This window comes from Miscanthus floridulus, chromosome 13 (assembly GCF_019320115.1).
Source record: "Miscanthus floridulus cultivar M001 chromosome 13, ASM1932011v1, whole genome shotgun sequence".
In the NCBI taxonomy this organism is placed as follows: domain Eukaryota; kingdom Viridiplantae; phylum Streptophyta; class Magnoliopsida; order Poales; family Poaceae; genus Miscanthus; species Miscanthus floridulus.
Window position 1 is genome coordinate 6974692 of NC_089592.1, and position 25634 is coordinate 7000325.

Consider the following 25634-nt stretch of genomic DNA (forward strand, 5'->3'; position numbering starts at 1 on the left):
CGGCTGCGAGCCGATCGTTGCCAGGACTGGCCACCAGCCGTCCGACCAGCCACACGTACCTCAGGTGCGCGTGGCCCCGCCAAGCATCCGGCCTAGCCATCCCCGTGCCGCCCGTCGCCCTGGACTGGCCTGGCCGGAAACTGACCACCATGTCACCTCCGAAGGCGCAGGAAGGCGTGGGAGGTCAGATTTGGCAGCGGGAAGAGTAGATCGAGAAGAGGCACGACCGGATCTGGCCTCAGTGGCCGGTAACGAGCACAACGCGACAGAGAAGGCGACTGGCTCGAAGCTGGAGGGGTTGAGAGAGAGGAGCGAGGAATGAAGATGAGAGCTGTGGACGACCACCCCTTACGGAGCGCCGCCGCGGCGGCCGGCCGCGGCCGCGGCGTCGGCGGCCAGGGCTAGTCACCCTGAGTCGCCTCACGGGGGAGACGACGCTGGGGTGCCTGTCAACTATTTTTCCTTTGTCTAAAAGCCTAACATCCGATCCCTGATCCCCTTTTTCCTGATAGCGATAAATTGAAGGACGACGATAAGTTACTTCACAAATGGTAGCACCCTTTTGCTGATGGAGTCATTCACTGAGACAGAAGCCAAAAAGGTTAGACGGATGTCAAGGAAGACACCATCTGATGGGACTGCGTATCTGATGCTGTAACTTTGTCCCCAACTAACCCAACTCAACGAAAAGCAAAAACGGACAAATTAAATCCGAAAGAAAGAAAGAAAGCCACACGCGCGCACGCATGCAAAAGTCGTCGTCGTTGCTCACTCACCGGTAGAGGTCGAGACATGGACGCCCGCTGGTCTTGTGCGCCGTCGGCCCCGTACGCCTGCAGGAGGCGGTCGTCCGCTCTGTACAGCACCTGCCGCAGCTCCGCCAGCCACCGCCGCGCGCGGTCATCCTCGAGCACCTGGTTCTCGGCGTCCTGCGAGTAGAGCAGCTCCCGTTCCAGCTCCCGCCGAAGCTTCTTGGCATCGCCCCGGAGCTCGGCTCCCGCCTTGCGCAGCAGACCCCGGAGCAGCATGTCGTCCAGCGTCCGGATGACGTGCGCGCCCATGGCGCTCGCGCTGACCGCCATGGGTAGCTAGGGAGAGCTAGCTAGCGATGCGGCTTCTACGGGGGCCGACTGGATGATGGACAACGTGCGACGACGACGGGGCAAAAGGCCAAAACGTCGTCGCTGGTACAGGAAAATTTTAGTGCCATTATTTGATTTGATCTGGCTTTGCGTTGGCGTGCTAGCTTTAATTTTGATCTATCTACCATTGACTATATACAACATGATATGATATGTATATACGAGCGAGGTCAGTGGGGCTAGTAGCTTACCACACGACGAGATTAATAAAACCTTTTTGTAAGCTGTCAAAGATGCGTGGAGTATTCTAGGGATCTTGTATACATATAATATACCTGAGTGTTTTACTGATGATATGTTATACAACTTACTCAGGTATAATATTCGCTTAGAGCGGACCTGACTCGGCATCTTCAACAAGAAGAGTTATTATATTAACGAAAGCCAGCAATGCAAATGGGTTATATAGTTCAGTAGCATGTCATGGCATGATGCGTGCCTTCTGTAATTGATCTAGACCTCTGGCCAATATTATAGCGAATTAAGGCAGAGATTTAGGGCTCGTTTGGTAGGGATCTAGATTCTTGTAGAAACGTTTCAGATCCAGATTTTCTCAAGAAACATTTCAGATAGTGAATTAGAATCACTAAGCCGTTTGGCTGCAGAATTAGAATCACTTAAAACCGTTTATGCTAGAACCGTTTTTGTCATGGTTTCTATTGATTCTCAAAAGAATCGGAACTGAATCTATGTACCAAACGCATCCTTAAGATGTAGACCTAGCAAATATGAAATACTGGTATGTAACCCAACTAGGAGTTGCCGTTTCGCTGCTACAAAAACGATTTTAGGAGACAAATGGAGTTAATCTACAGAGAGAAGAAAGGGACCTTTGATCGACCATCTCTATAAATCATCTGGTAGTTAAATGCACAAAGCCTATCTTAGCAAATCTATATCTATATCTGTATCTCTTATAAAGCTAATCCCGTTATAAGTAAAAACAAAATGAGAGAAATAGGTACTCAAATCTAGTCCAAGAGAGGACTTGAACCTAATTGGTTTGGTGCATGGCCACATCTCTCACCCAACCAAGTCTATCTCAACATGCAATACACATCATCCCCTTACTAGCTATCCACATCATCCCTCATTAATAGCCATATCATCCTAATTAATATCAACATCTTAAATGCAAGCTATATCCACATCATTTCTACTTAATTTCATTCTGAATTCTTCATAATCCCTGCAATAACGCGCGAGGTATCTTCTACCTAGTTGATTAATAAAGACAAGTCCACCTCTTAAAAGTCCGAGGCAGGAAGGTTGATCTATAAAAAAAAAAAATTAAAAACCCCAATACAACATGTCCACCCAATCTCACTTCCACCCCACAACTGCCCCCAACCGCACCCCAGCTACTGCTCTTCTCTCTCCCCATGTGTACTCTCTTCTCTCCCCCAACCATACTTTATAAGAGGTGCATGTCCTGCCAATCCACCATTGACTGCAGAATATACATATATACACACACGAGTTCGGTGGGTCTAGCTTCCTTGCTGATTAGTGACCACGATGAGAAAACAAAATTGTTTAATCTAGCTTCCTTGCTAGTACTCTCTCCGTTCCAAATTATAAGTCACTTTGACTTGTTTGGTATATTTATTTTACTATGCATCTAGATATAACATACGTCTAGATAATAACAAATTCTATGTAAAAAAAAGTTAAAACGACTTATAATTTAGAACAGAGGAAGTAATATATATTGTATATATAATATCTGAGTATTGTACTGATGATATGTTTACCGCGAATATACTCAGGCAAATAATATTCACTTAGAGCGGACCGATCTGACTCAGCATCTTGAACAAGAAGAGATATATTAGCGAAGCAAATGGGTTAGTGCAGTAGCGTGCTTTGCCATGAAGTCTTCTGTAATTGATCTAGACCTGGGCCACTTGGCCTACACTACTAGAAACTCGAATATTTCTGTGGGTGATAAATTTTTCTATGTGTTTTTCTCTATACACATAGAAAAATTGGCAATTAAGGTGTGGGTTTCAAAAATCCCGACAGAAATATTCGAAAACCCACAGAAAAATTGCATGATTTTTCTGTGCGTGTAAATACACACAGAAAAATTGCCATTATTCTGTCGGTCTTTTCAAAACTCACAGAAAAATTATATCCATGCACAGAAAAACTATATACGAGCAAAAAAAAAAACACAGTCGCTGATTTATGGTCCATGACTTGTTTCCTCCGGTGGGAAGATAGCAGTAACGCGTAAATGGGAGCCGCGTCTGACGGACCCGAAAAAACGATTGATTTCAGCTGATCGACAACTTGAGTCCGGAATCGAGCCCGTCACCTCCCTTGGTCTCGTGTCCGTCTCTCTCTCTCTCCACCTCGCTTCTCCCCTGCATCTCTCTCCTCAAGCGAATAGTCTCCCCTGCCCTCAACCTACGTTGCCCTGCCCTGGTCACCGCCGGTGCGCTCCATGACGCCGACGCCACTCGTGTCGCCTGCAGCTCCGCGTCGATGCCTGATTCGTTAGGGTTTCGCCTCCCTCTAGATCTGGCTGTGGCACCACTTCCCTCCTCCAGATCTAGCCAGAGCCGCCTCCTCCCTTACCTCAGTGCAGATCCATGGTGGCCGTGGTTAGATCAAGAGGTCGCGCATGAGGTGGAGTCGCAAGGACCGTGACGGTCCCCTCCCTCACCCATGCCGGCTGCGACTGGCAGAGACTGGAGCCACCGGAAGCCTGCTCATCCATGGAGGCATCCCTAGTAGCTGCGGCGGAGTGGCCGTCAGAGGCACCGACGTGAGCTCCTTCGCCGCCAAGAGCCTCAACTACATCGGCGTGCCCGAGAATCACGTCACCTCTCAAGCTCTGCCCACGCCTGGTGAGAAGCAAGCAGGTATGTCTTCGATTCCTTCGTAGCTCTCCCTCCATCTGAAGTATTGCCTTGCTCGGGCTTCCTTTTCAGTTTGCCCACCCCTGTTGGGAGGAACGTCCCTTTGGATCTGTGTGGAATACATGTGTGGCTGTGGCAATGGATTCCATAGATATGCACGACACAAAGAAAATTAAACTGTGTTCAGTACTATAATGTATGGCTCTAAATCTGTTAAACAATTTGCTAATTTGATCTGTTATGAAGTCTAAACTTTCAAGGAATTTAGTGATTGGCAAGCTTGTGTCCCACGTATGTTATCTTGGTTGACTTAAAAGCAGTGTGAATAATGGTTTGGATATGCGTGAAGTGTTCTCACATCCTGATCCTGCATCATTTCATTATTTTATTCGATTTGTTATGGATGTGCTTGTCTGGGTAAGAAGAATGCGTCTTCTCATGCCTAGCTCAACACAGATAACTATATTATTAAAATGTGAATATGCTGTCTGAGGGAAGATTGTCATCCATGCTCAGGTATCTTGAGTGACTACTTCCATGTTCAGTATCTTGAGTGACTAATAATGTTCGACAAGGCTTGTCGTATACTTAATTTTGTTATATATCAGTGATGCTACTTTCAGTTTTAGTAATGGTTGTGGTTGCATTTTGGTTGTGTTTGGTTCATTTGGTAGAGCTGGGCTCTCTTGCTGCTCTCTAGTAGTAGGTATGTATTAATGTTTTGCAGCACTCACGGTCTCAAATTTGGGATCATTTGACTTGGCGAGAAACTCTGTAGTAGTAGGTAGGTATTAATGTTTTTCAGGTCTTGTACGTATAGGCATTCTGAAACAATTGATTAAATGTTTCATATATCTTTGGTTTTCTACAAATGGCTACACTGTATGTGCTGTTCCTTTTCACTGAAAAGGATCTAATTACATGCCTAATAGAGATAAGCTTACGTTTAAAGATGCATGTACCCTTTATTAAGACTTTTAAAGGTTTCTTACTATGAGATTAGTAGTGAGTAAACTTTTACTTCTTGCTTGCCTTAGTTTGCGGGCTATTTTCTGAACTTATGTTCTTTCTCAGACTCACACTATGTATTTGATTATTTTCAGGTTTGCAGTACTAATAATTTTTGTTCATTGGTCCATGGGTGCAGTAGCACCGGTGAAACCCTTGGCTAAGGTGGACAATCTTACTACTCACAGTATGTATTTGTATGTCATGTTCACCTTACAATTTTCAGTTTTGAACAAGCAATGATTTGGTTCATGTATCTAACCCTGTACAGAGCAGGCTACTAGCAGTAGCACTAGAACCTTACTAAGCAGACATGTCTACCTGATGGATCTCTTGCTAAAGTATATCCACTGGACGCAGTTTATGACACCCCCTAGGATGTTCCTGAAGATGTAATGCTCATCATTTATGATGTTTCCGTTATCATTTTTCTTTCATGCTTTATGAACCTTTTGTCCCTGTTGCAGGTTAAAGTAAACAAAAGATATGCTGGAGCTTCAAACTGGACCGTTAAGGTTAGTTGCAAATGCAATGTGCCTTTGCACCAATCAATCAGCATCAGTTCCGTGCTTGATTCCTATGTATTTAAAATCTGGTAGGAATATGCTGAGACTGTAAAGAATGATTTTGGTAGCATTGACATCCTTGTACACTCTCTCGCCAATGGTCCTGAGGTTAATTTGCCATCAAAATCTTTATATGTGTTGTTTCATTGCCACCATCGGGAGCATTTAGTTGACCTTTTCTTTTGTCATCACAAAGGTAACAAAGACACTGCTGGAGACATCAAGGAGAGGATACCTTGCTGCAATTTCAGCATCTAGTTATTCTTATGTTTGTTTACTTCAACACTTTCTTCCCATAATGAATCCAGGTAATATTCCATACTGATATGCTGTGCCAATTTTCTCTTCTGTTCCTATGTGTTGACTCTGATTTGGGTGATCCCCTTTTTGCTGTCAACACTATGCACTATGATATTGGCTTAGGACTTTATTTTTGGGCAACTACTCAGCTGCTCAAGGTATCATTATATTTAAAATGAGCAAGGTTTTAGTACTATGTTTAACTAGTGTACATGTACATTGGAAAAGGTTGATTACTCTAGCAGCGTACTTTACCTTGTGCTATGTGAATTATGAGCCCTCTTAGGTTGGTCTCGCAATCTAACATATTCACATTTAGCCCATGCACCAGTGTAGTCAGTGTTTGTTTCCTGCCGCACTGGTGTGCAACGAATCCTTCCATGAGGTAGCCCCTTGCCACATTTTTCTGTGTCTTACTCGTATAAACATAGCAAAGGGCAAGAGACAATTTTTCAGCTCTTAAGGCTCGCCACACTTGGGGTATAGTAAGGAACCAGCAATCACTGTTAAGCCAAGCACCAGGCATGTGATGTTGCCCAACATAGCTTTACAGCACCATGAATTATCTTGATCTGCTGGCTTTGCAGCAGCTCCAACTCCACTACCCCAGCCTCCCTAGTCACCAGAATCATTCGTAGCACTAGCATTTTGTCCCCAACTTGAGTTCATTGTTGTGCCATTTTCCCATGAGCTGCCTTTCTGAATATTTTGCTCCAGGCATCACCATTGCTTACAGCATCATCTTTTTCAACAATGATTTCTAACGCCGGCTCACCCTTTGATTGCATGATTTAGAATTCTAATATTTGTTATTGTTATTATATATACACCATATCAAGAGTTCCTAACAATAATGTACACAAAGATTGCAGCAAAGAAGGTAAATGATAGGCTGATTTTCTGATCTTCATTTTACCCTTCTATGCAGTTCAACTGTTGGCATTAAATCTTTGCCTTCTTATATGCTTGGTATAGTAGACTTGATATGTCTCTTTTTCAAGACAAAAAATCTCCCCTAATACATGTTCCTGTTCATTAATGCTATCATATTCTTCTAAATGAGCAGGACTGGTGTCTCCTCCACTTATTCCTGTAGCAGGCCAGTCTATCCATCTCTGCCTAAGGTGTGCTTAATACCTGTTTGCTATATGCTTATCTTTACATGTTTGCCATCCCTTAAAATGACAACACTTCTGAGTGAGATCTATTTTCCTTCTATGAAACTTGCAAAAATTACAATTGAATTATACAAGATGAGCAGGTCTTATCATGACAACATTGTAATTTTCTGTTTGCTGCTTAACTAGGATGAGTGAAGCTTCCCTTCTGATGTGACGAAGACCATGCTACAGTTCTTTAAATGTGAGATCTCTCTTCCTCCTTTACATTCTAGGATGTCTTATTACAAGCTTGAGTTGTCTAAATGCAGTGCTGCTCGCTTTGGTATTTCTATTATAGCATGAGCACGATAATGTGCAAACTTTACATTTTTGTTAACTTGTTAGGCAAAGGTTCTTGAGCAGTTATATCAGTTAGATGTTAAGTTACTAGCAATGATTTCATGAGCATTTTTTATGGGACTGCAGTCACATTTCTTTATATATTTCCTTCTACATGTGTGCTCTGTCAGTTGCATTCATTTAATCAGATGTCATTTGTTTGTCCAGTTACTATCCTTCTGTGTGACACTATTGCTGATACATTTCTTATCTTAGGTTGTGATGTTTAACGCTATTGTATGTCAACATTGTTGCCAAAAGTAATGAATTCTTTCAACATTGTTGCCGTCTTTTATGCTAAGCGCATTGTGGGATCCTCCCAGATACACTAGGCTCTTTTTCCTGAGTGGTTAACCACTAGACCTCTAGTTATATCAACAGTTTAATACGTTATTTGTGAAGCAAAATATACATATCGTTGAAAGTAAAAGCCGCTGCTCACTAGCTGTCTCTGTATTTGTGACACTATTGCTGACACATTTTGTGATGCATTAGAAACCTGATGCCATTCTATATTAACAATGTAATATACTTGTGCAATTGGTTTCATAGAATTTTATCATGTGTAGTACCTTGAACTAACTCGTTCATTTTAACAGATGGTGTAACAGACTACTCTGTTACTGGTAGCAAGTCAAAAGGAATACTAGCGGCTCAGACGAGTAAATCTACAGATATGCATGCTTCATCTTCAGACCCCAACCATCACTCCACCAAAATCCTCGTTCAACTTCAAGCCCAGCACCTCCATTCTTGATTAACAGATGGTGATGGAGTGCTGATTGACAGTTTCTTTCACAGCAGCAATTAATTCTTTGATTCTTTCATTTGCTAGCGGGTCCATCAGTAATGCTTCGTTTCTTTTATCTGATAGCAGGTCCCTTCGAGTACTATATTTGTGTATTATTTGAATGAAACTTTGTTGGTCATGTACATAAATTACTGTATGAAAAATATATATTTTAATATGCTGTCGCTACTGTTTTAAAATATTTTTTTTGTGCGTTTAACCCTTTTTTCTGTGAGGCTGGCTACACAGAAATATTATTTTTAATTTGGGCGAAATGAATTTTTCTGTGAGTTCATCTAGACCGACAGAAAAAAAACATGTTTTTTTGTGCGTTTATTTCTTTTTTTCTATGTGGATTAACACACAGAAAAATTAGTTTTAATCTGGGGGAAAACAATTTTTCTGTGCGTGTGAGACCCACAGAAAAATTGTTTCTGACGGTGAACCCACAGAAAAATTTGATTTTTCTGTCATTATATTTCTGTGGGTATTTTTCTGAGGGTATACCGTCAGAAAAATATTTTTCTGATGGTATTCGCATTTTTCTGTGTGTTTTGGCACACACAGAAAAAAGCGAGATTCTAGTAGTGCTATATGTTATAGCGGAGGCAGAGATTAAAGATCTAAACCAAGAAAATATGAAATACTCATATATATATGATCACCAACCCAACTAAGACGGTTTACTTGTTAGTGGGAAGTCCATTATTGACTATTCAACCATCGCCAGGGCCTAGATGCCTTGAGCCTTTCCCCCTCTCGCCCGCTTGGTGCGGGGTTAGGGATGCAAGTGGTCTTATCCGTGATCCATAAAATTGGCTTAATTTTTATGAGTTTCTATATGGAAGCAGCAAAAATTAAGCCTATTTGCGTGTTCAACAAGCCCATATAAAGCCGTGGATGCCTCCTCTTGCATGCTATGGCTGCCGCCTGGTTTGTCTATGGATGCTAGCACGTTAACTCCTCTTTGGGTGTCATCTTGTCCATGCGCTATCAGCGGCGGCTGTGGATCGACACCATTGTTGATCTAAGTTTGGTGGTGTGGGGTGACTTACATGGCTAGATTAACTAACCTAATTTTGACACTCAAAATTGACCGAAGGAAGCTAATTTTGAATATTCTAGGAAAACATGCTAAGCAGGGTTCGCGACTCGGCTACGTTGGGTTTAGTGACTTCCTCAAAATGCAGAATGGACTGTACCATTGTGTTCTTCTCGTCGAGACGATCGTAAAACATATATGTATCGACTAATTTGGAATCCGTTTCATAGTAGGATAAGACTGAAGGGGTCATGACGCCTAAGAGGGGGCTTAACATAGGCAAATTAAAAACTACTTCTAACTATGGCCTCTAATTTACACCAACTCAAAACCTAAATAATAAATAAACTATCTAGATGTGCAACCACAATTTTTACTAGGTGTGTTTGCTATCTCTACCGTAAAAAAGTTATGCAACCTAGGTTTTAAATCCCACCAACTAGCCTATAAAACTAAGCTAGGAAAGTAAGCACACAACCAAGGTACACAATATAAATGTGGAAGCTAAAGAGGGGTAGAGATTGCAAACTCCCGTCGACGATGACTCTGGTATTTTTGCCGATGTATCGAAAAGCTCCTCGCTTCCCCCTAGTCCTCGTTGGAGTCCCTCGCAAGGATGGCCTCGCAAGGGCCAAGCTCTCAGTTGGGTAACTCTGTAGATAGCCCTCGTGCCTTCGCCACATGCAAGTGGGTCTCTGAGATGGCCTCTCCTGTACTGCTCCCCACCGTCTTCACTATCGAGCTTTCTGGTCAAACCGCTATGGGCCCCATTCCCTCTTGTACACGGTGGCGGCCACACACCACAAACAACGCGGTTGGTGTGGTCTCGCAAGACTACAAGCCCCTTTGAGTACAACAATGATGCGCGCAAGCACCTTATGAGCAAGAGGTATGCAAACCTCATTAAACACTAGGCCTAAACCTAGAGCAAGCGCATAAGCGGTGGTCTAACTAGCCTATGCACTTCGCAAAAGCACCTAGACTAATCACCATGTGATTCACTAAGCACTTGCATGTGGAGAGAACTAGAGTGGGGTCTCAACTCCCTTGGTATGTTTCCCAATTCCCACACTTCTCAAATGGTTGATTGTGGTGGTATATATAGCCCACCATTGAAAACTAGCCGTTGGAGGCTGCACAACAGCTCTACGTATGCACCAAACATGTCCGATGCACCCGCCGGACACGTCCGATGAGGCCACGTTAGCTAGCCGTTGCCGACGTTAGAGACCTGGGCGTCCGGTGTGACGTCCGGTGTAATACCGAACATGTCCGGTGCGTTGCAACCGCCTCTAACTCACTTTGCTTCCTCTCTGGAACCATATCGGTGAGGAGTCCGGTGTGACACCGGACATGTCCAGTAGGACGCTGCAACTTCTGCCCGGTGCACATAGTGGCGTTTGGTGCTCCTCCTTAAGCACACCAGACAGGTCCGGTGCTGCTGTGCAGCATGGACTAGCTCTGTGTTCTTCGCGTGTCTTCGTCCGAGCTTCTTCCATTTTGTGTCTTGGACTCCTTGCTTGCCTTGTGGATGTTCATCAAGGCTTCTAATGTCTTGCTTCAGGTATTGATCATCTGGATCACCACTTTGCTTGAGTCCAAGTCCACTTTGCATCCTGTTGAACTACAACAAATATAGTAGCAAACAATATTAGTCTAATTGGTCATGTTGATCATCAAACATCAAAATCCAAACTAAATGGCCCATGGGGTATATTTTTGAGAGGTCCACAACCTATTGAGGTATCCAATCGACAAAAAACAAAACCTATATACTGTTTTTCTTTATCCCTCAAACCATACTTTTCCAACCCAATATCTTGTTCTTTCACGGTTTTCTCAACAAGAATCTTGTGTGATCTAGGTGGCCTTGCTGAACCTAGATCAACCCCAAGTGCGCCTCCCCGATGGGTCTTCTCGGGAGGCATTCGTGGATCTCCGCGACGTCCCTTCCAAAACATGCTAGCCCGAGTTCAAGAGGCTCTCTGGAAGCCGCTGCGTTTCATGGCATTAGTGATCACTCTCAAGGCGTGTGACCAAAAAAAAAAGGATCTACACACTTTTTGGTGACTTCGCTGGGAAGAAGCTACTACGAAGATGTTTGACATCAAGACCAATCTGAGCAATCCCAAGAACATCATCAAGCCTTCGGTTGATCAACTTCCCGAGGAGATTGACAAGATATGGAGGAGAGGGCGAAGGCCCAAGCTGCTACCGATCTGGAGTGTGCCCTAGCATGCTTCGAAGATGGATCAGTGGAGAGCTATCAAGAAGATCCAAGATGTCAACTTTGACCCTCTTTCTTATGCATCTTCATTTGAGATAAAAATAGATAAATCTCCCCATAGGTCTAATATTACACATGATGAGTGTTCTGTATTGATTTTCTGACCAAAGCAAGCTTTTTGAGTTCCGTAAGCATGAAAATCTTAGCAAATTCATGGATGATTGTAATAAAAGGGACAAAAAGAAATATGAAACTCCTATTTTTCCTCAAGATGCATGTGTTAGTGGATCGGCCCCGGTTGCTATCCGAAATTAATATGGGATGCCATTCATTTTTTTGAGGGTCAGATGAGCTATGCATTGCTAACCAACCCAAATTAGTTTATTTGGCAACTAAAACTGATAGGGTCAATTGTTTGGTACTACTTTACCAATGGTTATCTTCACGCAACCATCAATTTCTATCATGCGAGCCAATAGCAATTCATCAGCACCACATGTCTCTTTTGCTAATAACACGGTATTATCAAATCCTTTAAAACACTCTTAAGGGACCAATAGGCTAATGCTTATGCAAACACTTCACAAATTGGCAATCCGACCCCATAGGACGAAGCTTTAAGCCGATTTATAGAAACTTTGCACAAATATTTAGAAAAAAATGTCTAGATGTGGATTTTAAAGGCAAGAGCTACACTAAGCCATATCCTGTTGAGAAGGTAGGCAATTTCAAAATTAAAACCAGAACATAAATCATGACGATCTTAGATACTGGCATCATAGTAGTTAGATTGGACAGCATGAACATCGACATGATAAACATCAACATGATCAAAACAGCAGGCATACAACAATAACAGATTGGATCACGGTGTGTGTACCTTTTGTCTGCAGAGGGAGATGTTGTTGCTGGTGGTGGTACAAAGTCATCGATAAGTGATGGAGGAAGAGCTCAGAGCAGCTGATGACGAACGCGATAGGACGTAGCGTTGCCTAACTTGGACGGAAGATGACCTATCATGGAGGTTTGGAGCAGTCACGCGAAGAGCGCTTCCCAAAAACCATGTCCGTCCTCTCTCGGTGCAGGATCACAAGGACGAGGGTTCCAAAGACTAGCTCTCTTGATCATCAGTGCATGCAGACAGTCAGGATGGAGAAGCTACGATGGCGGCGCAGCAATGAGAAGAGGCAAAAACCCTAGCCCGATTAGACATATTTTGGCATTGGCCGATAGGTGTTTATATAGACCTGTCCAGCACGATCTTGTGTCACGATCATGAACTAAACCGTTTAGGACTCCTATCTGCAAACTTAAAGGTTAAGAAACCAAAAACTAAACCAAAAACTAAATATGCAAAATATGCCACGTCCCCGAAAGACCACATGTTGGATTTCGGTAGACCATTCACGCAAGTGCCGTGCGCCCACGCTGAAAGGTCCTTGTTTTGTTTTAGTAATTGAGTGACAACCTAGGTGGATTAATATATGTTTATGTGAGATACACAGGAAATTAGTCCATAGGTACACATGTGTTGAAGGAGCTTATTGCATATGTGACATGACATGGAGTCATGTGGCTAGGTGGAGAAGATCAAGACAAGGCTTAACGTCGATGGACCGGTTGCAACTGTGAAGGGCAAGTCGAAGGCTTTGGAGCGACACACCGCACATGGCGGAGAAGCTTGAGCAAGGACTTGGCGCCGATGGACAAGGGCAACGGTGAAGAGCAAGCAAGGTTGCGATCGATGAACCAATAAGGTCACATGATGATATGAAGTGGATCATATTACTCAAGGAAGATCAGCCAAGTGTTGACATGTGTTGATGATCAAGCAGCTTGATGGAGGTTGGTGCTTGTGTGGCATCAACATTGGAGGAGATGAAATGGAATGCACAAGGTAAAGGTATTATTTACAGGGCATTTTATTTCACCGGTCTAAGGTTGAGTAGAGAAGAAATAGACCGGGTTTAGGATAGATAGCCGTACTATAAAGAGGGGAAATCTTTAATTGCAACCGTATGAGTTTCATTTGCATATGCATTGCGCTTAGTGATATGATGAGGTGCATGAGAAAGCCCTGAAAATTCTTTGTGAAAATGCTACCTTTAGTGCCTAATATGTTTTGGCTCTCTTTGGGAAAAGTTAGCACCTTGAAGGGAAGAAAAAGGAGAAGGAAAAGCAGTGTTGGCCAGAATTTCTTGTTCACGTGGCTTAAATTGCTGACCGGGGGTGGTCTGTCTTGAGCCAGCTCAACCTGCATTTTTTGTTGGCTCAACAAGAATTTTTGGTTGAGGAACAGTGCGTGGGCACCAGCTTGCATGCGTGTCAGAGATAGGGAGCGGGGCGCTGCTGCTTGCTATTTCGCCGTGCCGTTTACGTGAGAGAAAAAGGGAGCATGGGGGAGCATGTCCCCGTTGTTTGTTGCCGACACTTTGCCGTGCGCTGTGACCGTTAGAGGGGTGAGGAGCTGAGGGAGCCGTTGGGGGGCTGCTGCCGTGCTTGTGGGTCCAGCCAGTGGGGCTGGCCGAGTGCAGGGCTAGTGGAGGCCTGGTCGGCTGGGGATAAGTCCCCTTTCCCCTTTCCCCTTCCTTCTTCCTTACCTTTTGGCCATTGTTGCATATTTGAGCTTGGGTTCCTTCTTCCTGTCCTCTCTCTTTTCTCCACTGCTATGTGCTAAATCTTGAGAAGAGATTGAGTGCCCTTTGTGGGTGTGGATGAGAGATTGAAGATCCACCTCCTCCCCTTCCTCTCCCACTCAAGCTTGGTGCTAATTTGAGTGAGGGATTGAGAGCCTAGTGTATGTGCATTTGAGGATTGCATTTGGTGGCACTAGAAAATCTTTGTCATTGGAGGATTTCTTGTTACTCTTGGAGGTTGCCACATATCGGATATATGGGTCAGGGGTACCCGCACCGCCCGTATATATGACCACATCCGACTATTGGGCCAGAAGTCATCAAGGGAAGAGCCCACGAAGGCTGAGGATGTCAATCAACGTGAAGACCAAGACAAGCCAAGGACGACCGAGACAGGCGTAATTGGGCGATAGCTTAGGATCAATCTGTTGCGCATTCCATGTAACAAACTAGGAAACCCATCTGTTAGCCAATCATACTCATTGTAACCCTGTCCCCCTTTGCCCATATAAAGGAGGGTAGGGACCTCGCGATTGGGATCCAATCCACCTCATTCCAATCTACTACGTAGCTTGGAGCAACAACCCCTGTAATTGAGCATACGAATACAAGTAGAGCAGTACCAATTGGACTAGGGTTTTACGCGCCACCGCGGCCTGAACCAGTATAAACCCTTGTGTCTCGTGTGCTACCATCTGATTCCTCTTACGCGATCACGTTGCTAGGCATTGTCGGAGCTAAATCATCCGACAGTTGGAGTGCCAGGTAGGGGCCTTTCGTGTACATATTTGTTTTTTGGTGTTTCAGATGAGAATCATCTTCAACTTTGACGACGAGCCGCAGAAGATGCAACCGGGCGAGAAGATCACCTTCAATAAGCTCGACTTCATCGCCGACCAGTTTGGAAACCTACGCCTGCAGGAACCTGAACCATCCGAACAGGAGGAGGAGTAGTCCCTCCAGGTCCAAGCTTTCACTGCCAGGATAGAGGAGGCTGTGGATGGAGGAGCACTCACCATCGCCCGCCATCTGACCTGTTATGGTCGGCTACTCGCCGAACCAGGCCAAGAACACGACTTCGACGCCACTCTTTATCTCTGTAAGATCGAGGATCCCGTTCCTACAACGGATCCAACACCCGATCATGCCCCCTACCGATCCTTGGGAGGACCGATAAACACGGCGATGACTCGCCAGATTCAGTTCCCCCAAGCTACGGTGGAACCCACCAAATCTCCCATGGAGGAATCTGAGAACCCGGACCAAACTGATTAGGATTGCAGCGATGACGACTTCGACCTCAATTTTGTCGGGGTTACCATTCGCAACCTTAGCCAGGGTGGCACCGTCCAGGATGAGTCGGATGATTTTGATCACGTCGCCAAGTGGCATGGCGTAGACACCTCTGGACTCATCAACCCAACAGAGTTCTATCTATTTCTTGATAGTTGTGACCTGCTGTTAGAGAATATCGACTCAGACAACGATGATGATGACATCATCTCACACATACGTGGGTGCTATGTCAGCACGTCGGATGGTTGTGGGGAGAATGGGTATTATACCCCCGAGCATTCTCCTCACAACCATTTTGACTATGACTACGCTGTCCCATATGAGACCAACCAGGAAGCTCAGGATTGCCTACTTAATCACAATGACGTGTTAGCAGAAGAAAACCGAAAACTCCGACGTCGGCTCTAGGAGCAAAATGCGGCCTGAGGCCATCAGGTTCACAACGACATCCTGCGGGCAGCCCGCCATTCTCTGGGGCCGAGCAGAACCTGGCCAAGGCTATGCATGAGGCAGCAGCCATGCTGCAACCATCAACCGAGGAAGGACGCCAGGTGATCCAAAAGATCCAAGAGCTGATGGCCGCTGCAGCTGATCACATTCCAACACCCAGCCATGCATTTGCAACAAGCAGCCAAGCACCTCGATACTCGGGGGCTCAACAACCACCTTAGTCTAACAGATTTGTGCGCTGACCCCCGAGCACTATTAGAGCCCCTCGCAACCGGCCAACGGTGGCCGACTGAGGGGATGGTGGCCACGATGGTAACGGCGGCGGACATGGTGGAGGCGGCTATAACGTTGGGAATGGTTACTACACTGATGATGGGGGTGACGCCCCTCAAGATGGTAGGAACCCGAGGAACCATCGGGAACCCGCATCGCTCGCTATCGAGGATGAATCCTATGACCTAATGGGGCCATCCGCATTCAGATATTAGATCCGATCGGCTCCAACGCCCTAGAAGTTTTGCGCCCCAAGTATAGACAAGTACAATGGCGAAACAAATCCAAAGATCTAGCTAATCAACTATCGCCTTGCCATGAAGGCCACATCCACACCTGATCCTCACTTCATGATCCCCATCTACCTTACGAATTCGGCTAGAAATTTGTTGAATAATCTTCGGGAGGACACCATCAGGCGATGGGCCGACCTCGAACGAGAATTTTGTAGTCACTTCGAGGGGGCTTACACTAAGATCGGCGCTTCCTGAGACCTCATGGGATGCAAGCGTGGGGTAGATGAAAGCCTACGCGACTACATAAAGCGCTTCACATAGTGCAAGAATTAGCTTGAAGAAGTCCCAGACTCCAGTGTCGTCCATGACTTCATAGCAGGCGTAAAAAATGAAGCCCTCATTCACAACATTGGGCGAAAGAAAAATATCAGCATCCAAGACATGTTTGGTCTAGCTCACTAGCATGCCGACGACGAGGACTGTCTCAACACCAACAATGGCAAATATAAGTCGCACCTTACCGACAAATTAGGCCAGTCCTCACCCACAAGGAAGGATCGGAAGCACAACAGCAAATTCATGGCCAGCGCTGAGAAGAGTGATGGTAGCAAACAGAAGCAAGGCCATAGGAATCGAGGCAGGTTTCGACGAGATCATGAATAAGCCATGCTAGATTCACAGCTTCCCGATGAATCATCTAGGCCAAGGATTGCCACACGTATAAGCAGCATATCACCTGATAGGGTGGCAAGGACGTGTTGAAGGGCAACGCTCGGGGCAAAGGCAAGAAGGGAGCTGATGACGATGATCAAGATGACTTCCCCCACGTTCAGGACATCATGATCATCTTCGACGACCCAAAAGCCTACGAGGATTGTCGCCACTAGAAGGTAACATGCCAGCTAATCTTCGCTGCTACCCCCGTTGTTCCAATTTATTTAAAATGGTCAGAGCACCCATGTTGGTATTTCTTAACGTATGCAAAAGAATCTGCAAGCGCACGGAATTACCATTGTAGCACTTCACCTGGAAGTATTTAAGGTATTGTATTTCCATGAGGAACGGAGGTGTAAAAGGTCTCTTGGCTAGTTCACCCAAGAAAACAAGAGGAAGGATAGCTTGGGTAGCGAGTTTTTTCTATGGATAGAGATCTTAAGACAAGATAGACTTTGATAACTATAGACTTACTTCAGGGCACTGGATCACACCTAGTCTGCCAAGTGATGCCGGCCTGTAGCTCTATGCCGAACCCTGAACGTGAGGGATTACGAAGGACAGATAGGGCTGTCACCACCAGGCGCCTACCCCTCAACTGTGGGGAATGAGGCAAATGAAGGTAACTTCTAGTCTAGTGAATGGTCCTAATATGGCTAGAGGGGGGGGGGGGGGTGAATAGCCTATTTAAAAATCTACAAATCAACTAGAGCACTTTGATTAGCATGACAAATAGCGAAATGCAAACTTGCTCTAGCTCTACAAGGGTTGCAAGCCACCTATCCAATAATTCTAGTTGCAATGATTACTAGGCACACAACTTGCAATGTTACTACTCACTAAGAGCTCTCAATCTTGCTACTCTAAAGAGCTCCACTAGATGAACTTAAAATAACAAAGCAAGCTCTCTAATTCTAATTACACTAAAGAGCTTGCCATAACTAGTTTGCAAGAATATAAATGAGTGAGTAGGGTGATTATACCACCGTGTAGAGGAGTAAACCAATCACAAGGTGAATATTAAATCAATCACCGGGAGAATACCAAATGGCAAGAGACAACCAATTTTCTCCCGAGGTTCACGTGCTTGCCAACACGCTACGTCACCGTTGTGTCGACCAACACTTGGTGGTTTGGCTGGCTAAGAGGTGTTGCACAAACCTCAGTCCACATAATTTGGACACCGCAAGAACCTACCCACAAGTGAGGTAACTCAATGACATGAGTAATCCACTAGAGTTACCTTTCGGCGCTCCATCGGGGAAGGTACAAATCCCCTCACAATCACTGGAGATGGCCACGAACAATCACCGACTCGTGCCAATCCTCCTCCGCTGCACCAAGCCATCTATGTGGTGGCAACCACCAAGAGCAATAAGTGAATTCCTGTAGCAAAACACGAACACCAAGTGCCTCTAGATGCAATCACTCAAGCAATGCACTTGGATTCTCTCCCAATCTCACAATGATGATGAAACAATGATGGAGATGAGTGGGAGGGCTTTGGCTAAGCTCATAAGGTTGCTATGTCAATGCAAAATGGCCAAGAGAGTGAGCTTGAGCCAGCCATGGGGATTAAATAGAAGCCCCCATGAAATAGAGTCGTTGTACCCCTTCACTGGGCACAACACGGGGTGACCGGATGCTTCGGTCAGTTCGACCGGACACAGGACCCCAGCGTTCGGTCGCCCGATGCTTGCCACGTGTCATCGGCTTCAAACGCCGATCGCCCGATCTCAACGGTCAAGTGATGACCGAAACGCGTCAGTTAGAAAGTGACCGGACGTAGGACCCCAGCATCCGATCAGTTTCCAGTAAGGTTCCAAATGCGAAATTTCACTGACCGGACGTGTCCAGTCATGCTCGACCGGACTCACCCAGCGTCCGGTCACTCATCGTTTCCTCTATGCGGCCTCACATGTCAGCGTACGTCAGCACTGACCAGACTTAGACCATGAGCGTTCGGTCATAAGACCGAGACCGTGTGCTTACTGCTGTCACTGACCGGACTCTGAACCCAGCAGTCCGATCACTCTGTGAACCCCTATCTTTTTTGTATAGGGCGCCGGTGGCACCGTCGGACTGTCCGCCGGTGAAGTTCCTAACCCTTGCTCAAATGTGCCAACCACCAAGTGTATCACCTTGTGCACATGTGTTGGCATATTTTCACAAGCATTTTTCAAGGGTGTTAGCACTCCACTAGATCCTAAATGCATATACAATGAGTTAGAGCATCTAGTGGCACTTTGATAACCGCATTTCAATACGAGTTTCACCCCTCTTAATAGTATGGCTATCTAACCTAAATGTGATCACACTTGCTAAGTGTCTTGGTCACCTGAAACAAAATGGCTCCTACTATTTATACCTTTGCCTTGAGACTTTTGTTTTTCTCTTTCTTCTTTTCAAGTTCAAGCATTTGATCATCACCATGCCATCACCATTGTCATGATCTTCGCCATTGCTTCATCACTTGGAGTAGTGCTACCTGTCTCATAATCACTTTGATAAACTAGGTTAGCACTTAGGGTTTCATCAATTAACCAAAACCAAACTAGAGCTTTCACCTAGACACCATGTCTATGCTATCAGCTACTACTCTAGCATTGGCCAGGAACTTCCGTCTCTATCAGGAGTCCTCTACTAGAGTATTCGTCACTAGGACGAATGATGAACCCGCAAGTATATAATGATCAAGGCTAATATGCTTAAGAACTCACCACCAAAGATAAACACAAACCTTATACTCCAAGTAGTACTTGGTTTGTTGAGGTGCAAGTGTAGAGGAAGCCGATAGCTTCGGCACACCTTACGCTCGTTGTACAAGGGTCGCCAAGTATAAAGGTGGAGGTTGCCGATAACTCCGGTACTTCTCCAACTCTTCTCTCACTCACACCCTATTCTAATTCTAGCTAGAAGCTAAGGTAGGAGTGTAGCTCTTCTTCTCTTGTTCACTTGTTGTGTGTGTTGTAGGAGGAATATTCCTAGGGGACCTTGGTGCATCGTCCTCCTAGGCATTTATGTTATCCGACTAGAGAAAGGATGGTCCCAAGAGGTGGCAAGGACAGTGCGGCCTCACCCTAGGTGTGCCCGCACCCTGGGTGGCACCTTCCTGCACCGCCTTTCGCTGGTGGGCTCCTGGCTGGGCCTGGATTGCTTGCCTGCATGGATGAGGCCCAGTGCTCATCAGGTGGATCTTAGTTCCCTTGTTTCTTGGCCTAGGTAAGTGTTGCATTCTTCTTGTGGTTTTGGGCCTTGGTGAAAAAGTGTTTGTCATCTATTCTCTACTTGTTTGGCCCATTTTGGTGCTTTTCCATCCTTGTCTCTTGAAAATGAACAATTCACCAAAACTTATGAAAATTGTTAGTTTAAAGCCCTATCTCTAGGTTTGGTGTTTCATTTGGATGAATTTTATGCAAATGTTGGCGGTTAAAAGTGTGAGTTAAGGACCACCAACAAGCTCCCCACACTTGGTCCTTTGCTCGTCCTCGAGTAAAGCTTAAGACTAAGATGGTTCATCTTCATATGTGTAAGGAAAATGGACCCTTGGCCCATTTACTTTGGATTTTGGTGTTTGATGACCAACACAACCAAATTGGACTAATGAATTTGTAAGTGTTTGTTTTATAGTTCAATAGGGTGCAAGACGTAACTTGGACGAAGGCGACGTGATGATCCGATGATCAACACCTCAAGCAAGACCTTAGGAGCACAAGAGAAGACCCAAAAGATCAAGCAAAGTCCAAGCATGAAGATTGGAACCAAGCCGTACGCAAGATCGCGAAGAAACGGGCTCGCAGAGGCGACCGGACGCTGGAAGCGCGACTAGACGCTATACCGGTGGCTCGGCAGATAGGCGACCGGACGATGGACCGGACGCTGGCGGCAACCGACCGGACGCAGGACAGCAGCGTCCGATCGAGTACAGAGAGGTTCCAGAACGACAAATCTACGACCGGACGTGTCCAGTGGCAGGCGACCAGACGCTGGCCAGCGTTCGATCAGTACATTGCCGGCTCAACGGTCAGGATGACCGGACATGTCTGGTCAGGACGATTCAGCGTCCGGTCAGTAGCAGTTTCGCGGGAATCCAACCCAACGGCTACTTTCTCAGTGGGGCTTATAAATACAACCCCCAACCGGCCATTTGAGAAGTGTGGAGCTGAGGAGACATACCAAGGGTGTTGATACACTATTTTAGTGATGTCCACATGCATAGTGCTTAGTGTTTTATTAGGTGATTAGCATAAGTGCTTTGCGAAGTGCTTAGGTTGATTAGACCACCGCTTATGCGCTTGCTCTAGGTATATGCCTAGTGTTTAGTGAGGTTTGCATACCTCTTGCCACCCCGTGCTTGCGAGCACAAGTGTTGTACATCGGAGGGGCTTGAAGTCTTGCGAGATCACACCAACCGCGTTTGTGGTGTGGCCGCCACCGTGTACCCGAGGGAACAAGGCCCACGGCATTTCGGCCGAAAGCTTAATAGTGAAGACGGCGGGAGAGCATCTAGGAGAGGCTTGCCGAAAGGCACAGTCGGAGACCCACTTGCGCGTGGGGAAGGCCCGAGGCTATCCACGGAGTTACCCAACCTGGGAGCTTGGCCCTTGCGAGGGATTCCTTGCGAGGGGCTCCAACGAGGACTAGGGGAAGCTTGCGCGCTTCTCGATACCTCAGTAAAAATACCGGAGTCATCGATGAGAGTTTGCATATCTCTACCTTGCTCTTTAGCTTCTGCATTTACTTTGTTTACATTACTTGTTTTGTGGTAGAGATAGCAACTCACTAGCAAAACCGTAGTTGCACATTTAGATAGTTCATCTATTGCATATGTTTTGCTAGAGTTAGAAGAAGAGGCCATAGTTTTTGGAGTTAGATTTTTAAGTTGCCTAATTCACCCCCCCTCTTAGGCGTCACGGTCCCTTCAATTGGTATCAGAGCCGGTTGGCTCATATTTGGACCTTTGGCTTAACCGCCGTTGAGCCGACGCTATTGTAGATTGGTTGGGATGGATACCGCTAGGCCTCCACAATTTGATGGCACTAACTTCCTGTACTATAAAGCTAGAATGGCTTGCCACCTTGAGGCGGTTGATTTGGGTGTATGGAGAGTCACTCATGATGGGATGAAACCCATTAAGAATACCGAAAAGCTCACAAAGAGTGACGAAAAAGAAATGCATTTTAATGCTAGAGCTAAGAACTGCTTGTTTGAATCTTTTAGCATGGATGTGTTTAACCAACTGTTCACCTTAAATACGGCACATGAAATTTGGTTAAAACTCCAAGAGCTCCATGACGGCACAAGTAATGTCCGTGAGCAAAAACATTGTCTAGCTAAGCAAAATTATGATTCCTTTGCTATGAATGATGATGAGCTTGTTCGTGATATGTATTCTCGATTGAATCTAATCATCAATGATCTCCATTCAATAGGATTATTAAAGCTAGATGATGCGGACATCGCGAGGAAGATCATCTCCATTCTACCACAAAAGAAATATGCAAGCATCATCACCATCCTTCACAACATGGAGAACTTGAGCACTATGACCCCGGGCATTGTCATTGGCAAGCTAGTGGCATTTGAAATGTCATGTAAGATGGGTCAAGGAGAAGCATCTTCATCAAGCAAAGGCAAAGCTCTCGCTTGTAGTGAGAAGAAAAAGATGAAGGGCAAGAAAGTTGAGTCAAGCTCAAGCTCATGCTCCTCAAGTGAAGAAGAAAATGAGGATGATGATTATGATGAACAAGAATCAAGTGATGATGATCAATCTTCCTCCTCCACCTCCGACCTTGATGAAGAATCAATCAAACTTATCAAAAAGGCGGAGAAGATGATCGTAAGGCTCAATGTTAAGGGTACGCCTGAAGGGGACCATGACGCCTAAGAGGGGGGGGGGATGAATTAGGCAACTTAAAATTCTAACTCTAAACTATGGCCTCTTTTTCTAACCCTAGCAAAACCTATGCAATAGATAAACTATCTAGATGTGCAACTATGGTTTCGCTAGTATGTTGTTATCTCTACCGCAAATGTAGTAAAGTAAGTAATGTAAATGCGGAAGCTAAAGAGCAAGGTAGAGATATGCAAACTCCCATCGACGACTCCGGTATTTTTACTAAGGTATCGAGAAGCGCGCAAGCTTCCCCCTAGTCCTCGTTGGAGCCCCTCACAAGGAATCCCTCACAAGGGCCAAGCTCCCGGTCGGGTAACTCCGTGGATAGCCTCGGGCCTTCCCCACGCGCAAGTGGGTCTCCAACGTGCCTTCCGGCAAGCCTCTCCCGAATGATCCCCGCCGTCTTCACTATCAAGCTTCCGGCCTGAAATGCCATGGGCCCTATTCCCTCTGGTACACGGTGGCGGCCACACCACAAACACGGTTGGTGTGATCTCGCAAGACTTCAAGCCCCTCCGATGTACAACACTTGTGCTCGCAAGCACGGGGTGGCAAGAGGTATGCTAACCTCACTAAACACTAGGCATATACCTAGAGCAAGCGCATAAGCGGTGGTCTAATCAACCTAAGCACTTCGCAAAGAACTTATGCTAATCACCTAATAAAACACTAAGCACTTTGCATGTGGAGATCACTAAAATGGTGTACCAACACCCTTGCTATGTTTCCTCAGTTCCACACACCTCAAATGACCGGTTTGGGGTTGTATTTATAAGCCCCACTGAGAAAGTAGCCGTTGGGGTTGAATTCCCTGTGAAACTGCTACTGACCGGATGCTGAATCGTCCTAACCGAACACGTCCGGTCGTCCCTGACCGTTGAGCCGGCAATGTGCTGATCGGACGCTGGCCAGTGTCCGGTCGCCTACCATCGAACGTGTCCGGTCGTAGATATGCCACTCTGGAACCTTTCTGTACTCGATCGGACGCTGCATTCCTGCGTCCGGTCGATTGCCGCCAGCATCCGGTCCTTGCGTTCGGTCGCCTGTCTGCCGAGCCACCAGTCTAGCGTCCGGTCGCGCTTCTAGCGTCCGGTCCAGCGTCCGGTCGCCTCTATGAGCTCGTTTCTTCGGTGATCTTGCGTACGGCTTGGTTCCTATCTTCATGCTTGGACTTTGCTTGATATCTTGGGTCTTTTCTTGTGCTTCCTAAAGTCTTGCTTAAGGTGTTGATCATCGGATCATCACATCACCTTCGTCCAATGTCACGTCTTGCACCCTGTTGGACTACAAAACAAACACTTACAAATTCATTAGTCCAATTTGGTTGTATTGGTCATCAAACACCAAAATCCAAAGTAAATGGGCCTAGGGTCCATTTTCCTTACAATCTCTCCCTTTTTGGTGATTGATGACAACACGACCAAAGCAAGTAAATAATAAGAAATTCGAAGTTAAAAACTACCTACTTGCTAGGATGCAATGCGAAGGGCAAGGTTATATGATACTAATTGACAGATACCAATTAAAACTTTACTTGAAAGCTTGTCTTGCCCTTGCAAATGTCCCCATGTGATATTATGGATTAAGGCCTAGCTTTCTAAATTTTTTTTTCCATTACTTAGACTAACCCATAATTCACTTTCCTCCCTTTTTCAGACCATTACCACTTGTAGACATCAACTTGATGCTTGCCTTTGGTCCTTCAAATTCTCCCCCTTTGGCATCAAACACCGAAAAGGAAGACATTAGTAGCACAAGGAAGGGTCAAATTTCGTGATCCTTTGTGTATAGAGTGAAATGGATCACAAAATTTGACTATCACATTATATAGACTAAGCTCCCCCTAAATATATGCATACATATGGTAGAAAGCAAAGCATATGCATAATTAGCAATTTATTGCACAAGAGAGGTTAATCTATATAATGCATGGAGAGAGCAAATAAATATCAAAGAGAGATCAACATGGTGATATTGGTTTAGAAATACCACATGTGAAAATCAATTTGATTTCTACCAATTGAAGTATAATGCTTTCCTCCGGAGACTCCATTTTCCTTGCAATGAGACCACTACACACAAGATAAGCTTAAAAAGGTGTTAGTCTCAAGGCATCCAACTTGTAGATTAAGCTCCCCCTAAATTTGTGCACACAAGTGTTGAATACTTGTAAAATTGGCGCACATTGATTTAAGTATCAAAATACCATTTGGAAGATGATATTTGGGAGAGATTATCTATAATTTGGACTTTGGCACATATTAGATAAATAATTGTAAAACAAGCTATGTGCCGTGCTCCTCAACAATTTTAAACCATGTAGGTTTGCTCCAAGGGTTGATCATGAAACCGAGCAAGCCTACCATATGATATACCTATTGAATGCATGACAAAAGATTTAAGCATGTAGATGCAAACATAGGCATGAAAGATAACTAGATGCTTTAAGAGTATATCAATTGAAAAACAATACCAATTGAAATGAAAACTAATTGAAAGTAATGACATCTAGTTACCTAACATGGGAAGGGGAATTTGGGTCATTAGTATTCACTAACCCACTTGGCAATGACTTTGTTCATCATGATGCACCCCATGAAATGCATCCAAACTTTGCCAAGTCTCCAAATTCCCCGACGTCCTGACGGACTTCTCACTTCCCTTTTGGGATCCAAACCTTCTTGGTGCTCTT

The 25634-nt window shown here is 45.2% G+C and overlaps 1 long non-coding RNA gene across 5 annotated transcripts; it reads left to right on the plus strand.

The window, feature by feature from the left end:
- Positions 1 to 3488: 3488 nt before the first annotated feature.
- LOC136501407 (uncharacterized) lies at positions 3489 to 8329 on the plus strand. Of its 5 annotated transcripts, XR_010770262.1 has the most exons (9): positions 3489 to 4012; positions 5113 to 5204; positions 5289 to 5409; positions 5485 to 5532; positions 5617 to 5691; positions 5780 to 5891; positions 6812 to 6852; positions 6950 to 7007; positions 7982 to 8329. It is a non-coding gene; the product is annotated as an uncharacterized lncRNA (long non-coding RNA). The 5 variants fall into 5 exon arrangements; XR_010770261.1 differs by lacking the exon at positions 6812 to 6852 and having other exon boundaries at positions 7982 to 8328; XR_010770263.1 differs by lacking the exons at positions 6812 to 6852; positions 6950 to 7007; positions 7982 to 8329 and adding an exon at positions 6007 to 6376.
- Positions 8330 to 25634: the final 17305 nt, after the last annotated feature.